This window comes from Echeneis naucrates, chromosome 18 (assembly GCF_900963305.1).
Source record: "Echeneis naucrates chromosome 18, fEcheNa1.1, whole genome shotgun sequence".
Taxonomy (NCBI): Eukaryota; Metazoa; Chordata; class Actinopteri; order Carangiformes; family Echeneidae; genus Echeneis; species Echeneis naucrates.
The window spans coordinates 8,669,563-8,686,810 of NC_042528.1; the positions used below are offsets into that span (position 1 = coordinate 8,669,563).

General features: G+C 41.3%; 1 protein-coding gene across 1 annotated transcript in view; it reads right to left on the minus strand.

The window, feature by feature from the left end:
* Positions 1-17,248, minus strand: part of LOC115058673 (pyruvate carboxylase, mitochondrial) — a 231,405-nt gene that overhangs the window by 67,046 nt on the left and 147,111 nt on the right. The window lies entirely within an intron of this gene.

Sequence of the window (17,248 nt, forward strand, 5' to 3'; positions counted from 1 at the left end):
CGTCACAGCTATAAACACTTTGCCTTCATGGTATTATTAGTTTGCTTAAAGCACACTAAAACATGTGTACTATACTTTTCAGTGAGCTTGTTCACAAGAGTATTTCCATTGCATCCAACTCCATTTCCTGAGTTTAAAATCTTTAAGAAACTGGTCCAAGATGCTTGATTTATAGCTAAAAAGGGCTTGCTGGGCCCTGCATCTGTGTGGGACCATTTTCGTCTTGGAAAAAACGCAGCTGTATTATTACAGTATGTCGTAGCTTGTGATAAAGTAGCATGTGACCCAGGACAAAGCTGCAGCTCACCGATGGGTTTTAATAGTTTTTAGATTTCACTCATGACACAGCAATAACTATATCATGATTTGGTTTCTTGGTCAGCATTTGTCGGTAGGGGGCTGATTTGTGGTTTTGGTCTGCTTCTGGTTTCTGTTGAGACTATGTATGTGCTCAGTATGTATATTAATATATTGCTAGCCTTATCTTTTAATTGCAATACAAGTTGAATGTTGACTTTGGACCTTGGGAAGCTTTATGCTCAGCTATTTGCTGCTTTTGAATTTTTATGAATAGCACATTAATAACAGTGAGTCACTTTTTTATGGATCCTTTTAATGTTTGGTACGTATAATTTTAACTAGTATCAGGTGTAAAATAAGTATAGAGGGGTAAAAATACCCCACTAATGTTCCTCTCCTCCTTTTTCATTCTGTCATCCAGTTCTTCATTTCTCCTAATCCTTTCAATTTCTCCTCCTACGTTATTTCCTCTTTCATCTCCTTTTTCTCTTCTCCAAACCTTGTCTCCTCAACACCCTCCATTTCCCTTAGTCCTCATCCTGACGCCTCTCTCTCTCTCTCTCTCTCTCTCTCTCTCTCTCTCGCTCGCTCCCTCTCTCTCAGTCCGATGTTTGATGCTGCTGGAGACAGATCGCAGCCCTCTCTTCTGCTCATCGCCAGGAATCACACATTTTTCTCCACCAAGGACAAAGAAATGCAATAAAATTTAAGAAAAAGGCATGAGGATAAAGATGCAGATAAATGGATGTATGAAGAGAACTGACTGGAGGCAGGACAAGTAAAAGGAATTTAGAAAAAAAAAATGGCGAAAACCTCCCTGAAGGAAAGCGATTTCTAAAAATACAAGCCAGCTTACTCCCTGCATTGTGTCATTTTCTCCCTCTCTCCCTTTTCTTTTTTGCCATGTCCCCTCCTTCATTCAGTACCTGTTCTGTGGGATTAACATGACTTAAAATTCAATCAGCCTACAGCCTGACGGAAGAGCGACAGAGGAGGCAGACAGAGCGCTGCAGCTGTCGAGACTGAGTGAGGGGACAACCAACGGGAGGAGAGAGCAAGGGGGGTGGGGGGAGACAGAATGATAGAGATCGAGAGAGGAGAGAGAGAGAAAGAGAGATATGGGTGTTTTTCCATGGACTGAGGTAGAGAGCAAGTCGTGGAGACAGAGAGATGTGACGGCTCCAAGAGTCGCTGTGGAATGATCCGGAGAACAAGGTTAGTAATTCCACATTTTCATCTTGTGAAGGGGGGAAAAGGAGGAAAGAATTGTTAGATAAGAATGAAAGAACCTTTAGAAAACTTGTAACATATGAAAGGACGTCAAATATCTTTAATGTGCGTCTGAAGTCGGAAAGTGAATGCTATAGGAGCAAAAGAAGATTAAAACAGGAATGAAAATGAAAAAAAAATGAATCAAGGATAGCGACTTCAGCAGGGGAGATGTGTGGCAGAGATGCTACTGCATGAATATACAGATGCACTCTAAGGAACTCACAGAGAAACAGTTCTATACATGAACTGAATGCACAGCTATACAGCAAGATAATGAGATTGTCTTCTTAACGCTTTTGGTGTGTGATTGCCAGGCCAGAGTCGGGGCTGGGACTTCTGAACTGTCTGACATTCATGGCACTGATCAATAGCCCAATTGTTTCATTAGGCTGTGTGTACGTGTGTGTGTGTGTGTGTGTGTGTGTGTGTGTGTGTGTGTGTGTGACTGAAAGAGAGAGGGAGATGCAGAGGCAGTGTGCTTGTAGGAGAGTATCACTGCACGACTTTTTAGTGGATGTGTGCGTGGTGGCGGTGTGTGTGCAGGCATGCATGAACGTGCTGCATGGCATGTGTTTGTGTGCTCTTGCAAGTGCGTGCAAGTTCAAGATAGTGAAGCCTGCTGAGAGGCCTTAAGAGGGTCTCAGAACTATTGATTCTCTGTGACAGACAAGTGAAAGAGAGAAACAGAGACAGAGAGGGAAGACAGAAGGAAAAAAAAAAGAGTGGGTGGGGCAAGGTGGGGAGAGGGGATTTAAAGAGGCCACAAGAGATGATTGAATGACTGACATCTGTTGTTGTGCATAAATGGGTGGGGTGCAGATATCTACAGGGAGAAAAGAGGTCAGATAGCTGGAGGAGAAATAGGAGGAAAAGTGATAATGGACTCAGTCAACGTTTTTGTGATATACGTGAGTGAACACAGTCAACGTTAATGGAACACATTTACAGGACACACACTTCATTCTCTTCACACTCTCCATGTTTGTTGTCTTTTGCAGGTTTCTAGCCATCCCTCCATCTCTGCACTTAAGTCCCAAACCTCCTTTTCTGCACCTCCTTCCAAGGTCATCGATGAACAACTGATCTGATGTGGAGAGAAGAATCACAGGATACACTCAGGAAATCACCCAGCAAACCACCTCAATCTGGGAAGTGAGGGATGATAGAAAGTGGAGGGTTAAAACTGAATGTGTGAAAGAGAGAAGAAATAGGCGGCCAGATGAACAAATGAAAGAGTATGAACAAGGGAGAGAGAAGGGTGCAAAGTGAGAAAAGAGGGGAAAGGAAGAGGTGTTGAAGTGGAGATCACGGCCAACACTACGATTCTTGGTGTCCCTCCATTGAACTGCTGAACATATAGAGAGATGGTGAAGGCAGCCATGAGGAAAATCATACCAAAATGGCATAAATAGGATAAAAAGCAAAGTGGATTCTTATTTCTTTTTTCTTTCTTTTTTGGTAACTGAAGTATCTATGTCGGAATATCGTGCTGGGCTTGAGTAATTCCGGATTTTCCAGGTTTTCTTCTTCTATAGAAGCCTAAGAGGATATTGTTGGATTGGAATTCTGCAACTGGTTTTTTGACACTGGCCTACATCAGCCTCCTTTTGATGTGTGTGGGGACATTTGTGTGGAGGGGAGTAGGACAGGTAGCAGCACAAACACAGAAACCTCCCCCCTTGCTGGACCAGCACAAGGAGAAACACCTGGGGCGAGATCTTTGCTAAACACTCACAAATACACACACATACACACACAACCTGGATAACATGTGGAGCTGATTCGGATTATAGAGCCGCACAGACGGGAAAGGTAACGTTCATGCAGTTTCTCAGCACACGCACACACACCACATATTGGCCCATTAAAGGTGAATCCATGTTTGCATGGGGAGCTCTCGTGCTGAATCATTGAGCACATCAATGCGGTGCACCAGCACTCACTGGACTGGGAACTCTGTGTCCTCCCACACAGACATACCGCACTTGGCCCTATAAATAATGAACAGATGTGCATTCACAACAACAATATCATAGAGTATACACAGACATGGACACACACACTCAAATCTCCCACAAGGCACCAATGATTCTAGGTTTATCTTTTCTTATCCCTCTATTTTACTGCTCTAACTCCACAATTTATTGCTCTACATACTGCAACCATACTGTGGCTCTTTCTCCCTCTCTCTCTCTCCCACCCTCTCTGAGTTTCTGTGCATGTGAGTGTCAGCCAGCTGTCCTGTATCAGATTACTCACTAGGTGCACCCCATGCTTGGCTTTCATCACTTCACCTTTATGTAATCTCACCTGGTGTGTTGTGTGTGAGTGTATCACAGTAACACTGGACTGGGAGTGTGTGTGTGGTGGTGGCAGCGACAGCAGCCCAGAACAAACCTAACCTCCCTTCGTATGAGGCTTTTTACGTAAGCTGTTTCTGCACGCACACACGCACACACAGACGGATTTGGCACACTGACACAGGAGATCAGACTGACTGAGTAGATGTATGGCAGGATAAGAGGGTGATGAGAAAGAAATGGAGAGGAGAGGAGCAGTAAAGTGCAAGGAGGAGAGTACAGCGAGGTTAAAAAGAGATATAAGGAGATGGAAGAGAGAGACAGGGAAGATGGGGTGACACACACCATAGTGATATTACTGAGGGCTAAGAGAGGTCAGATGAAAGGATTGCAGTAAGGAGAGAGAAACAGTGATGTAGTTCATCTAGCGACAATGAGAAACATAGACAAGGATAGTCAGAGGAGGGGGGTTAAAATAATGAGATGGATATAGAGAAATGGAGGGATATATACAGTATGATATGATAGAAAGACAAAACAGCACATTTCAGCTGCATGAAACTGCATCAGATAAAAGACCAAAAGACTACACAATTGAATGAGAAATGATAAGTGGCATAAACAAGGAGATGTTAAGAAATATACACTAATGAGTGACAGGATGATCAACAAAAAGGTTAAAAGAAAGATACATTAATGGTGATTTACCATGGGGGGATAAAAATAGAAAGATAGATGAGGAGGAAATAATTAGAAATGACAGATGGCCATCATTATGTAGCTTTTGACTGGTGTACCATTGGCTACAATTAGTCTTACATGACCCCAAGTGATGACACCAGTAATGAGCTATTTAGAGATATGGAGAATATGTTGTACCATGGGGCTTTTCATGTAATAAACCTGCCAATTATGAAGCACAATTTTGGGCAAATGTGGAATCCTACTTTAGAGGGACATTATCCTGGAAAGAAAGAGAGAAAAATGCACCACATGTGAAACTATTTTATGTATAAACGCTTTTTTTGATCCATTTGAATAACCAAGACAGGGCTCATTACCAGCTCTATTGATCATTTACAGCACTTTTGGCTCTTGCTGTGAATAGGGGCAGTGCTAATTCTGAGAAGATGTCTGAATTTCTTTAAAATGTGACAAAAATGCCTTTTTGATATCCTTTAACTAAATCATAATTCTGTAATTGGCTTTCCTCTCTTGCTAGTGATAGTCATAAGAATACTGAGCAAGTAAGTGTCTGGAACAGTGAAATAGAGGCGAAATAAAAGAAAAAAATTCTCAACTATATTGTTAATGCTCCATGTGGCCCATTGTTACCAAGGGTGTCTGTCATTTTGAGGCTACAGTGAGGGGAGATGAACAGATGGGATGCTCACTGTTCAAAGTAGGAGGCCTGCCAACATGAGCGGACTAGCAAGTGAATGGAGGAATCCAGAAAAATGATGGGCAAGGGAATGGCCCTTCCTCTTCAAGAGGAGGTGAATGACACATGATAATTACATGAAATAGATGAAGACGGACAGCATCAGCAGATAAAATGACATCAAAGATGATAAACGATGATAGATGTTGCATGTCCCACACCTTTATGATTCGACCAGCTTTCAATAAAGACAAGAACAGTAAGATTTTAAACCCTGAAACAAGGGAGACAAGGTCAATGTCAGCGAGATGGCGCATGATGGATAACTGGATGGAAGAATTAATGACCAACGACAGAAGGAAAGTAGAAAGGCTGGCCTATTAAAGAAAGTGTAGAGGTGGGGGGATGGAAGGCTGAGACATCAGCATGCTGTCAACAGCCGAGGAACAGAGTGTGGATGATGGACAGAGAGGTATGTACGATAAGTGTGACACAGAGAAGTAATTACAAGACTGTTTAAGATAGATGAACACTCAGCATGGAGAGAGACTGAGCAATGAAGAATGAAAAGGCAAGTGATGACAAGAGGGAGTGTGGATAAGGGAATAGAGGAATAGCAATGTCTGAAAAGAAAAGCTACACTAATAAAGCACTGGCACACTGATGGGTGGGGGATAGGGAGGGTGGAAAAACGGAGGCGTGGATGAATGAATGGAATAAAACTAATGCGATTGAATAGTAGATGCATGAGTAATTAGACTGGTAGTAGTCAAGCATACTGGCAGAAAGGAGGTGTGGGGATGGATGGCTGATAACATAAGAAGGATGGAAAGAAGTGAGCAAATGAAAGTCAAAAATGTTTAAAGTGGAAAAAAGGAGTCCTAACTGAGAGGTTCCCTGGTCAGAAGTGAAAGCAAAAGCATAATACAGAAGTAAGGGAAGAGGGGGATGAGAGGATGAGTAATTAAACTGTTGACAGTCTGTTTAGGCACAGCAGGCGCCCGATGAGTAGAACAAACTGTAACCACGGCAACCGCTGGAGACAGACGGAGGGATGGAGTTGGGGAGAGAGATATAGGGAGGGAAATGCCAATTGTTAAAGAGAGTGTGTATGTGCTTAGATTAGGATTAGAGGAAGGGAGGGAAAGGGACACAAGTGAGAGATAAAGGATGAGCGAGAGCAGAGGGGAAAAGAGGAACCAGAGGAGGAATGAAAGGTGGAAGTTGAGGTACTTCCAGATTTAGGAAATATCAAGGACTGATAATGAGTTGAGGACCTATCGACCTTTTGCAAGGATTTTCACAAGATTATTCAGATGGAGAACTGCTAACAAAATATCACAAAGTACTCTTTAAACTTATCGGGCTAACTTGCTAATCCTGCTTTGTGAAAAAGCCCTCTGGAGATAGAGAGGAAAAGCAGGGCAAGGATTTACACACACACATGCACACACCAAACTTTGATACGCTCAGTCCCGTCAGAAATGTGCTCTTCAACAGTCAGAAGTCCAATCAAAGCAGAACCTGCAACTGTAAAATGCAGATGTATTGGTTTTATTTCACTGCTCCTGAAAGGGAAGACGGCTGGTGTTCGTCAGTCTTAGACTGCAACAACAAGTTACATTAATATTGATCAGTTATTTTTATTATTTCTTCAGTGTAGTTAGTTATTTTAAGTTATTTTGAATGTCTGACCAAGGCAAAGCCTTGAAATCGATCATTTTCGTCACCAACCAGTCCTAAAAAAAAAAAAAAAAACAAATCTTTTCACATTTGAGGAGTTGGAACCAGAAAATATGTTTCATCGCTACATCAGAACAAATAAAAAGTATTTGGTATTCTGTCAGGTGAACTAACTGAGGCTAGACCAAAGAAAGTGGGTTTGACAAGTCCAACACATAGACACACACACGCAGACAGACAGACAGACAGATATTAGAGCTATCATCTTTCAGAGGTGCTCTCCACCTCTTCTACACATGTTGGTCACGCCAATCAGACTTGCTTCCAAAGCAAAGCTACTCCATTTCTACAAACTCACAGGTGTTAGTCTGCATTTCAACTAGCCCACCAGATGCAGTAGGTTGTAGATCCTCTCGTGAATCATGATGCAGAATACAGCGTGGGTGATGACTGTCAAAAGAAAACTGGCTTGTACTTAGTCGGCAACCCATACATTCTCAGTCTGACAGCAAAGCACAACGTGTTCCTGCCTGTGTCAGCACTGTTTAGAATTAGAATATAAGACACCAATCAAGAAACTCGGGGGAAACCAGTTTCCCCCACAGACTCATTGCTGCACTGTGTTGCTTCGCCTTTATTAGTGTCTTACATCAGGGGAAAAAATCTCTTTGTGGTGAGTTACACTGCAGTTTGGGATTCATTAATACTGAGAATAGCCTGAATGATCAAACATGCTATAATAACAGGCTTCAACCAAGCAGTTATTGAGAATTCTTCACATCCTCACACCAAATACTTCTCCTCCATAATACTGCCACTCCTCCTCCTCATCATCATCATCTACCTGCACTCTTTCCCTAATTTTTTAAATCGCTCTATTTTAGAAAAGGGTGTGAAATAAAACGACAGAAGCAAGAGAAACACAGAAAAAGGAAACAAACACTTAACTGGGGACAGAGTTTAGTATATGTATGAGACTCTGTCCGTAGCACTAATGAATACATCCATCCAATTCAATGCTGCTGAGTACTGATTGGTTTCTCTTTCTTTGGATTTCCCCTAGAAAGCAGGGAAACCTGATGAATCATCAAACTGCAATTTGTGCCGATGTAAATGTCCACATGCATTTACACAGGCACGAAAAAGCAAATATGGTGTAAGCATAACTGTATTTAAGTAGTTGTCAGTTCTGGAGAAGGAACATGTGTTTTGTGTATGCGTATAGGGAAGATGAGGATTTGAAAAGTCGTTTATTTCTGCTGTTGACCACAAGACCCAACAGCACCCCTGCACATAGATTTCTTGCAAATCTTAAAGGACTGAACTGCATAAGAAGGTCTCTGGAGACTGGACTCAAATATATTACATGCCCCACATGTATGGAATAGGACCCAAACTGCAGGCAACAGCGCACTTAAATTTAACAAGACAGGAATATAATTACAAAATTCAAGCAGCATTCATTTTCCAATCAGACACAGCTTGAAATGAGATTGTGCAGATTGTGGGACAGACTCCAAACTCTTACAGGTGGAACTGTCACAAAGTGGGACTCGGTCCATGACTGTTTCCTTGTCAGCTCTGCCTGGAGCAGTCAACATGCAGATGTTAGAACCTGCGTATTGTAGTATGATACAAGATCCATGAATGCATGCATATAAAGGCAATAACACAAACAAATGAAACTACTTTCAAAAGGGGTGTTTTTCTGATTTTATACATTGAAGTTTAGTTTAACCAAGTTTAGAGAGCAAAATGCTGAAAAAAATAAGAGGCATTATTAAATTACATCATGGAACTACTGGAGCTTCATGAAATCTCTAACTATGCTAAATCACGAGGTTAACCCTTCAACCATCCAGTTTGCCTCTTCGAAGAGATTAATTACTTTCTTGGCTGAAATAATTGAACCATGTTTAAAACTCAACTGTTTTCATTTGCCCATGTCATTTAACACAGGAAAACCTTAAAAAAACGAATTCTCCATCACATTTTAAATAAAATGATGACTATGTGGCAAAAACAAACGCTCTGAGCAATTAATTATAGGCTTTTATTGCCACCCCATTTAAAACCATGTTACTGTGAAAGCTAATCAGATGCAACTGTGCTATTGCCATCTGGAGTAAAGGGGCATCAAAACAGAACGGTATTGAGCCACCTCTCTGGCAGAAAGATGACAGCTATCCACCAGTGAAAAATGATTCCTCTCCATGAAGAAAGGCATCCTGGTAAAGCAGTGTAACAGAGCTGCCAGAGCTGCTTGCAGCACTTTAAGTTCCACATTTGTTAAGCTGTTCCCATCATTTTGGCTGCTCAACTGTCTCCAACTACAAGATTGTTACGGATATATAGAATGAACCTCGCTCTAGTGTTTACAGGACTCTCAAAACAAATAATGCTGAGATGCTACTTCGCAGGCAAGTGAAACTGAAGCAGTACAAGGACAGAAAAAGCTTCACTTAGAAGTGAATGAAAATGCACACACAACACAAACCAGAGGCAGCATACATTTGCTGACAGAGGAAAGATTATGGCTACAACTTAAACTTCCAAATAAGAGCATCATCAGAGATCATGTGAAGACTGCTCCCTGGCTCGATCTGTGCCAATGAAGTGCCAATGAAGTGCCAAAGAAATTCATTGTCACCTCCGTTGTTTGCCAATTCAATTTACTTCTCAGAAAATTTAATCCCCAGGCTGTGCAGTCAAGCAGGCTTTCCAATGAGAGGAAACAAAATTACATAGACTCAGCAACGAGTGCAAGATTGGCTACCACAGATATAACACAGCGCTGTTGCACAAGTGCAAAGAAAAACTTTCAGTATTGTTTGGTCACAGAATTAGTAGAAAGGCCTCACAACACAATAATCTACATATAGTTGATTTTTTTTAGCAGATGGGTTGATTTATATTTGGTAACACATTTCATTACACAATTTTTTTTTTTTTTTACTGTACTTTACCCTGAAACTTCCCACATTAACAGTTACTCACCTGGTGGCCATAGACCAGTGCCATTACCTATAGATACTATTTGCAAGAAAACTGCATGAGTGACCCCCCGATTCCCCAAATGAGGGTGGGGTAGCTTGTTCCACTAGACGGGTAGTAGCAATGTGTGCTGCATCATCAAATACAAAATTGTACTGGGGCAAGGGACTACTTAATGGCATGGTTCGCTGCTTAAGATTTTTTCGTCCACCATTTCACAAGTCCTCATGGTTCACCAGTTCACAGCCTGTGGTAATCAGAAGAGTAGGGTAACTCTGCCTCCTGTTTTCTCTCCAAATACCAGGCACTCACACTATGCACTCTAGAATTCCTACACAGAGTCTGACCTCCTGAACAGACATACTTCAAAAGAATCCCAGGTTTAAACTCCAATTTAAAACAACCTGTTCTAAGTTCATAACAGACTGGGCTGCTTATCTATGTGAAGTAGATGCAAAGTGTAGCAGTCTTTAAAAAGCCAAACTTCAAAGACTCTATAAAATATTATGTTAATACAAACAGTGCGACTTGGTTTCTCTGAAGTGCTGCAATGTCGAAAGATTATTGATATTTAAAAAAACTTCTTATATTAAGTTAAGGAAGCTAAAAGCCCTTGACTACTGTTTTGCTTTTCTCTAATGAAACACTCATCTCTCCAAAAGTCTTTTTTCCCAACATGAAGAAAAGATTTGATTCGAAGACTGATTAAGAAAATAAGCAAACCTGGATGAGCTTTTACAGCCTACATACAAGAACTGTGAAATGTGCTTCAGTGAGACAAAAGGAAGGTCTTCACATAAACCATTTAATGCCTAAACTTATTAATCTGTGGAAGTTTCCCAAATGTGTAGAAGAAAATACCCAAATAAAAACAAAACAGACTGTGCAATGTTCCAGATATAGAAACAATTATCAAAATCTTCAAAATAGGATGGATTCCAACAGGATTTAGTCAGAGAGGGCTGTGCATACAGATGCATATATGCAGACGTTTGCCACACTCTTCCTCTTTTCCTATCTCCAGCACAAGACACAGAGGTTTGAGCAGAATTACTGAGTGGAGCTTCACAGAGGAGCTGCGCTATTTTGGAGCCCTGCTGTGAGGAGACTGCAGTCGTTTTATTTTAAAGAGACTACACTTCAGTTCTTTCATCTGATTTCTTATTTCTCTTCTTTCATGCTCCACATTTACCTGAGGGGTATTGGAAGCTCTTTCTATCGCCACCCCCTACATGCACAACTGGAGAAAAAAAACAGCTAACAACCGAACAGACTGAAAAATAATTACACATCAAGCTCTTAATAGCTGATATTTGCAGATTTTTTTTTCTTTGAGTGGCACAAATAAATAAATAAAAGACATTAAATGACAGGTTACCATTCTCTGACAGCCACTGATGTTCACTTTGTTCTAAATTACTTTAAAAGCAGTTGGCATTTAACAAGCAATCATTCCATTTATTAGTTAAAGAACATTGAAATGAAATTTGTGTGATTTGATTATGGAAACTAAAAGAAGAAAACTCCTGGCCAATTATTATCATCCACCCTTTAGGGAATTCCAACATTTCAATCAGCACCTCTCCATGCTTTTTGGTTTATAGTTATCGTAAACTCTGCCCTTAACACCTGCTAGTAACTGAAAACCTTAAACTGGCAGTCCACTATACCTGTCAGGGAGAAATCTCTGGCACCACTCAATCTCAATTTATGATACTTGTAATTTCTGGCCTGTGCTCAGAGTTGAACATCTAAATCTAAAGGGCCAAATCAGTGCTATGAGGTTGAAACTTCATGTAATATGTTCTCAGCCAACCTTTCTTGACCATTAACCTCGACCCTCCTCCAACTCCTTGCCTTATCACCTTCACTTCCATCTCCATCTCAGTGCCATCTTCCTGCCTCTCCTGCCACCATGACAACACCTTACAAACTCATTCTAAACACAGCTCTCCCTTTCCCTAATCAAATCCACTCTTCTCTCTCTCATCCCTCTCTCTGACAGTGACGGATGGTGGCCTTCACCCATTTATCGCCTTTACATATTTCTTTGCCCATCCGCTTAACGACACACATTCATACACACTGACTCGTCATCCTTCTTTCTCTCCATCTTCCTCAAACTCCTGCTCTTTCCTCTCATCTTCTGCCCTTGTCCTCAGCTCTTCAGCTCTTCACACTACTGAAATGCAGTTTGCTCCGATCTTACGCCCATCCTGCCTCCATCTTGTGCATTCTTCTCCCACTCCTTTTTCTCTCCTACCATCACTGCATTTCATGCAGTAAGCTTTCCTTGCATTCCCCATTCATTGTCCATTTCCATATCCAATACCGTTACCCCTCTTTCTGTGCTTTCTATACATCCTGGATGACTAAAGAGGACAGAATATGACAGAGGAGTGATAGTATCAAAAGGATGCGTGGGCTTACAGTACACACGACTGCCGCACGAAGAGGCTACGTGGGCGTTCTTTTGTTGCTTGCCTAGAGAACGAGTGAGAGTGTGTGTGTCTCGGCTTCCCTATAATTATGATTGTGTGGGAAGACTGTTTTGGTATGCTCACAGTTGTTTCTGTATGCAAGCGCTCACCTAATATCGAGGGCCTAGATTATGAGTAAGAGTGCATGCTAGAAAGCCTTAGTGTGTGTATGAAAGGCTGCTTCCATATTTGATCCCTACATTTGTGCCAACAGAGCTGGCGTGTATTTTCAGATCAAACAACACAGCCGAGCTCTAGTACACTTCAGCAATATGTATTGATACTCGAAGGACATCACTACCAATATTTTCATTTATTTCAATCTTTAACTTTTCACATTTACAGCCAAATATTAACTACTTCATGCCGTGGAGACTGGCTGTCAGTGATTTTGACATTCACACTCCAATCAGATCTGTGGATTACTGTGTTTGTGATAAGTGGCTTCTGAGAGCTAATACAAATCCCATTGTTTATAAACACTGCAACATTCCCTAAGTTGATTTAAGTCGATTATGGCCTAATGGCATCTGCGCGTGCCAGAGTAGATGCAAAATAAATAAATAAATAGAAATAATAATAATAATAAAAAAATACAGAGTATGCAGTATGCAGATTATGCAGATTGGGATTCATACATGCAAATACACACACACACTCAAACAGTTCCTAAACATTAACTGGTTGGCATTTTATGAGGGTCTATGATTTATGAAAGCCCCCAGGGAATTAAATAATAAGACCAAAAAAACGAACTTCAGCCTTACAGTTCCTCCATGTAAAAAAAACAAAAAACAAAGATACTTTCAGAAACACACATTCACACATTCAAGCTTTTAAGTCATGCCTGGAGCTTCTCTTAATTGCATGGGTTTAGGTCAGGTTCAAAAGAATCACTGAAAAGCACTGTTAATGGAAGTTCATCGTTTTAAAGCTATTAGCAGCTTGTTTAGCATATTTAGCTAAGTTTGGTGTCTGGAAAAAGCTGTACCCTTGAGGCTGTGGTGGGTGCTTAGCCAGAAATTTTTGAAGTTAGGGTGAGGTTAGGTTCAGGCTTGCAGCTGTGAGCCTCACTCCAACACTGGGGTTACTGAGTAGTTCTTCCCCAAAGACGCTTTTACTTCATGTTCCCTCACAGTCTGTGCAGCCTCTCTGCTCTCACCACTCCTTCTCTGGAGGTTTGAAGGTTCATGCAGGGTAGTGTAGGAAAAGACTTCTCAAAATAGAAGGAACAGAAGAAAAAACATCAAAAGAGCCCCAAATAAAACAAAGCTATACACTAACATAGTGAGCGCCCAGAAGTACACGAGCATCCACGCAAATGTATGCTTTTTTCATGTAAGATGTTTTTCCCCACGCAGAACATTCTTTAAGCTTTCACCTCCCTCTTCATCTGATCTCATTTGTTGCCGTTCTGTCCTCTCTGATTTGTCTTTCCATCATCCATCTTTCAATGACCGACTCCCTTTATTTACTTTCTAAAAAGTGATACCAGAGGGGGTTCACCCTTGTTGCTGTGTTGTCATGCTGTGTACTTGTTTTGTGTTTGTGATCAAGACAGCAAGAGATTGTGTGGGAGTGTGTGATCCTTTATTGCACATTCAGCAGCAAACGCTTTAGAGCTAGTGCTGGCTTCTTATGCGCTGAAAATGTCATTAATTCACATACAGGTATACACACAAACACATTCTTGACAGGCAAACAAGTCTAGATAGACACACATACTGCAGTGCACCCAAAAGCTGAATCACTACAATGTGTAAGATAAGATTTTAATGATCCTCCTAATTCTACTGCTGCAGCAGCACAGGACACAGCTCAAAATATGAAGGCTAAATTTAATGTGTTCATAACTGTAAAGATATAACCTGAATCTTTTGTGATAGCCAATCTTATGTATTTGACGAAATTACAAAAAAAAAATAATAATAATTCCTTGTAATAATCAGCGTTATCCTTATATACACATATAAAGTACGGTATAAAACATACAAAACATAATGTTTTAAACGATGTCATTATTGTTTAAAAATGTTTAAGAGAATTGAAATTACTGAATTAAAAATAAAAAAATAAGAATACAGCAATAAAGTTGGCATGGCTGTGGTAAAGATTTCTTCCTCCTGCTGTATGCAAAGCTGTCATGTCCTGCTGCCACTGACTGTTATGTACTTCCTCTACTAAAAGCTTAATAAAATAAAGAGTAGGAGGATTGAAGTACCCAATACTACAGGGTGCAATGGAGTTAGTGGAGACAAATCAATTACATAAATACATAAATGCTTTGTTAGGTTGGGAGTGGTAATACAATTGTCACTTCCCTAAACCCCACATCTTGCTATGCAAAGTGATCCTGCGTATGAATACAACCTTTAAATGGGCAGCGAACAGAGACGTACTGTTGAGAACAAAAGGAAGTGCGAGAAGAGGAGTGTAAATGAGTGGGAGAGAGTGTTATCCAGCTCCATGGGTCAGATCAATCAGCAAGAGGACAGATCGGTTACACCCAACGTGTGTGTGTGTGTGTGTGCGCGCGCATGTCAGAAAGTTTCAATGCTGCACTGCTCTGGTTGCAAATTACAACCCTGCTCCCTAACCGGTGAAGAGCAAGCAATTGAAGGGCAAAGGAGATGGAGAAGTGGGGGTAGAAAGCTTTCAGGGAAGTAAGTGATCGGACGAGGCAGAGAGAGGAAGATGTAAGGGAGAAAAATAAAGGCAAGGGGAAAAGCAAGAGATAAAGAATATGGGGAGGAAGAATGGGTGAGGAAGTTAGAAGAATGAAAGAAACTAGGGAAAGCCTGTCTGAGAAAGATAGAGTATGGCAGGAGGTAGAACAAAACCATGTGGCACGGAGGATCTGAGGGTGTGTCTGTGGCTGTGCATAGTTTGTGACGCAAAAGTATGAGCAGAGAAGGCAAGGAGATATGGAGGGCAGCAGAGTCAGCAAGCGATAGAGAGACAAAGCAGAGGAGGTGGGGGAGGAAGAAGAGGGGAGAAAGTGGTGAGGTGGAGTTGTGACTGATAACATTGTCGTACTCGAGTTGCCTCAAGGACAAACATGGCAGAGGAAAAGAAAGAGAGAGAATGAGACATAAAGAAAGAAAATGTGGAAATTTACAGAGCAGCCAGAGGGGAAAGGTTTATAAGATGGAAGGTGAGCAAGGAGGAGGAGCGCTGTAATGAGAGGTAGGTGAAAGACGGTGGATGCCACATACACAAATTTTAGCATTAGCGTCAGAAGCAGGTAAGAGCAGCATTTGGGCGGGGTTAGGCAGGACTCAAGGACAGAATGTGAACACATAAGAAACCAGATGGAAGGTGAAAATAAAAGATAAACCAGGTGTGAGAAATCAGCGAGGGACGGCAACGCAGGGGTAAAGAGTAAAGAAGCAAAACTAAATTAGAAAGTGGAGAGCAAGGCAAAGGGCAAACTGAAGGAGCAGAATGTATGGGTGAGCTGCCAGTGAAGTACGCTGTCTGAGCAGCAAGCATTTGTGGGTGAGCTGGGAGAGCCAGCACTGGAATGGCTTGCTTGTTCTATGACACCACCTGATGTTAGGACTTCTCAGGGATTTTTAGGTAGCATTTCACTTTTCCTGGAGCATTTTCGCATTTTAGTATGCACGCCTCCACAGGAACTCAGGAGGAGCAACTTCTAATATCACCAGCCCCAGGGGACTGGCTGTCACTGCAGGCATTTTTGAGTTTGCTGCCCTGCCAACTGACCAAGCATGAGGTATTATTTTTTTGTAGGAAATATGTATTGCTTTGAAAAAGGTTTTTAGTTTAGTTCAAGGTAGTTAATACAACCCCCTAAACCAAGTGAGAGTCTAAACAATCAGTGTAGCCTATTAAAGCTCATCCGTCTTTCTGCCCAGCCTATCGTTACTCTAATAAACAAATAGCCCATTGGTTTAATGTTTCATCCAAACAGAGCCTGAGATAAAATCCATCAAAATTTGACACCCTACATTTATCTATTTTCAATGTCGACTAAAAGCTTCAAAAATGAATCACTGTAGTGCGGGGTAAGAAAGTTAAGGTTTTAGACCAAGACCACAGCAAACAGTGTAGAGAGGAGAACGCAAAATGGCCCTGGAAAGCCTCACTCTTTATGTCAATATCAATACTGCTTCAATATCTTACAGTTTCACATTGAAAGAGTGCTTCTGGACTCTTGAACTAATGGAAAATATTGAGTCATCAATTTGTGTAAACCTGTAAAGTCAGCATGATAGAGTTTGGCCCTGTATTACATTGCATACATTTTAGACCACTTTATAATCCTCATGGTGCACAATTCTCCAGATTGTGGCACATAAAAATACTGTCGCCTTTCTCCAACAGTTTCTCTGTGTCTGACTCACTGTCTCGTCCTGTGTCTCCTCTCGAGACACTGCGGCTGTTACTGTTATCAACACTCTGTCACTCTCTCTGTAGCTAGGTTACAGTTGCTATGACAACTATTATGCATGCCAATCAGTGACTCATCTCTATACCTTATCACCACCATAGCTGTATTTAGGGATCTGTGTGTCACAAAACCTATTCTGCATGTCTGAGAATACAATGGGGCCTTTCCACGGCTGAGCCGAACCTATAATGCTTCAGCCTTGTCTGAATCAAGGCTGATTGGTTGGTGACCTAATTTGATTCCCTGACCAACAGTCCCAAGAAAGGGTCCTATGATATAACACTTGTCTAATCTCCTTTTACAGGTTTCTAGGTAACTGTTACCATGGGGACTGGCTGTGTTCAGTCTTTTGGGGTGTTGTTGCTAGGCAATAAGCTGTTGTGGTGCAGAGGAATACAGGGCTGAGTGTATGTGCCTGTAAGTG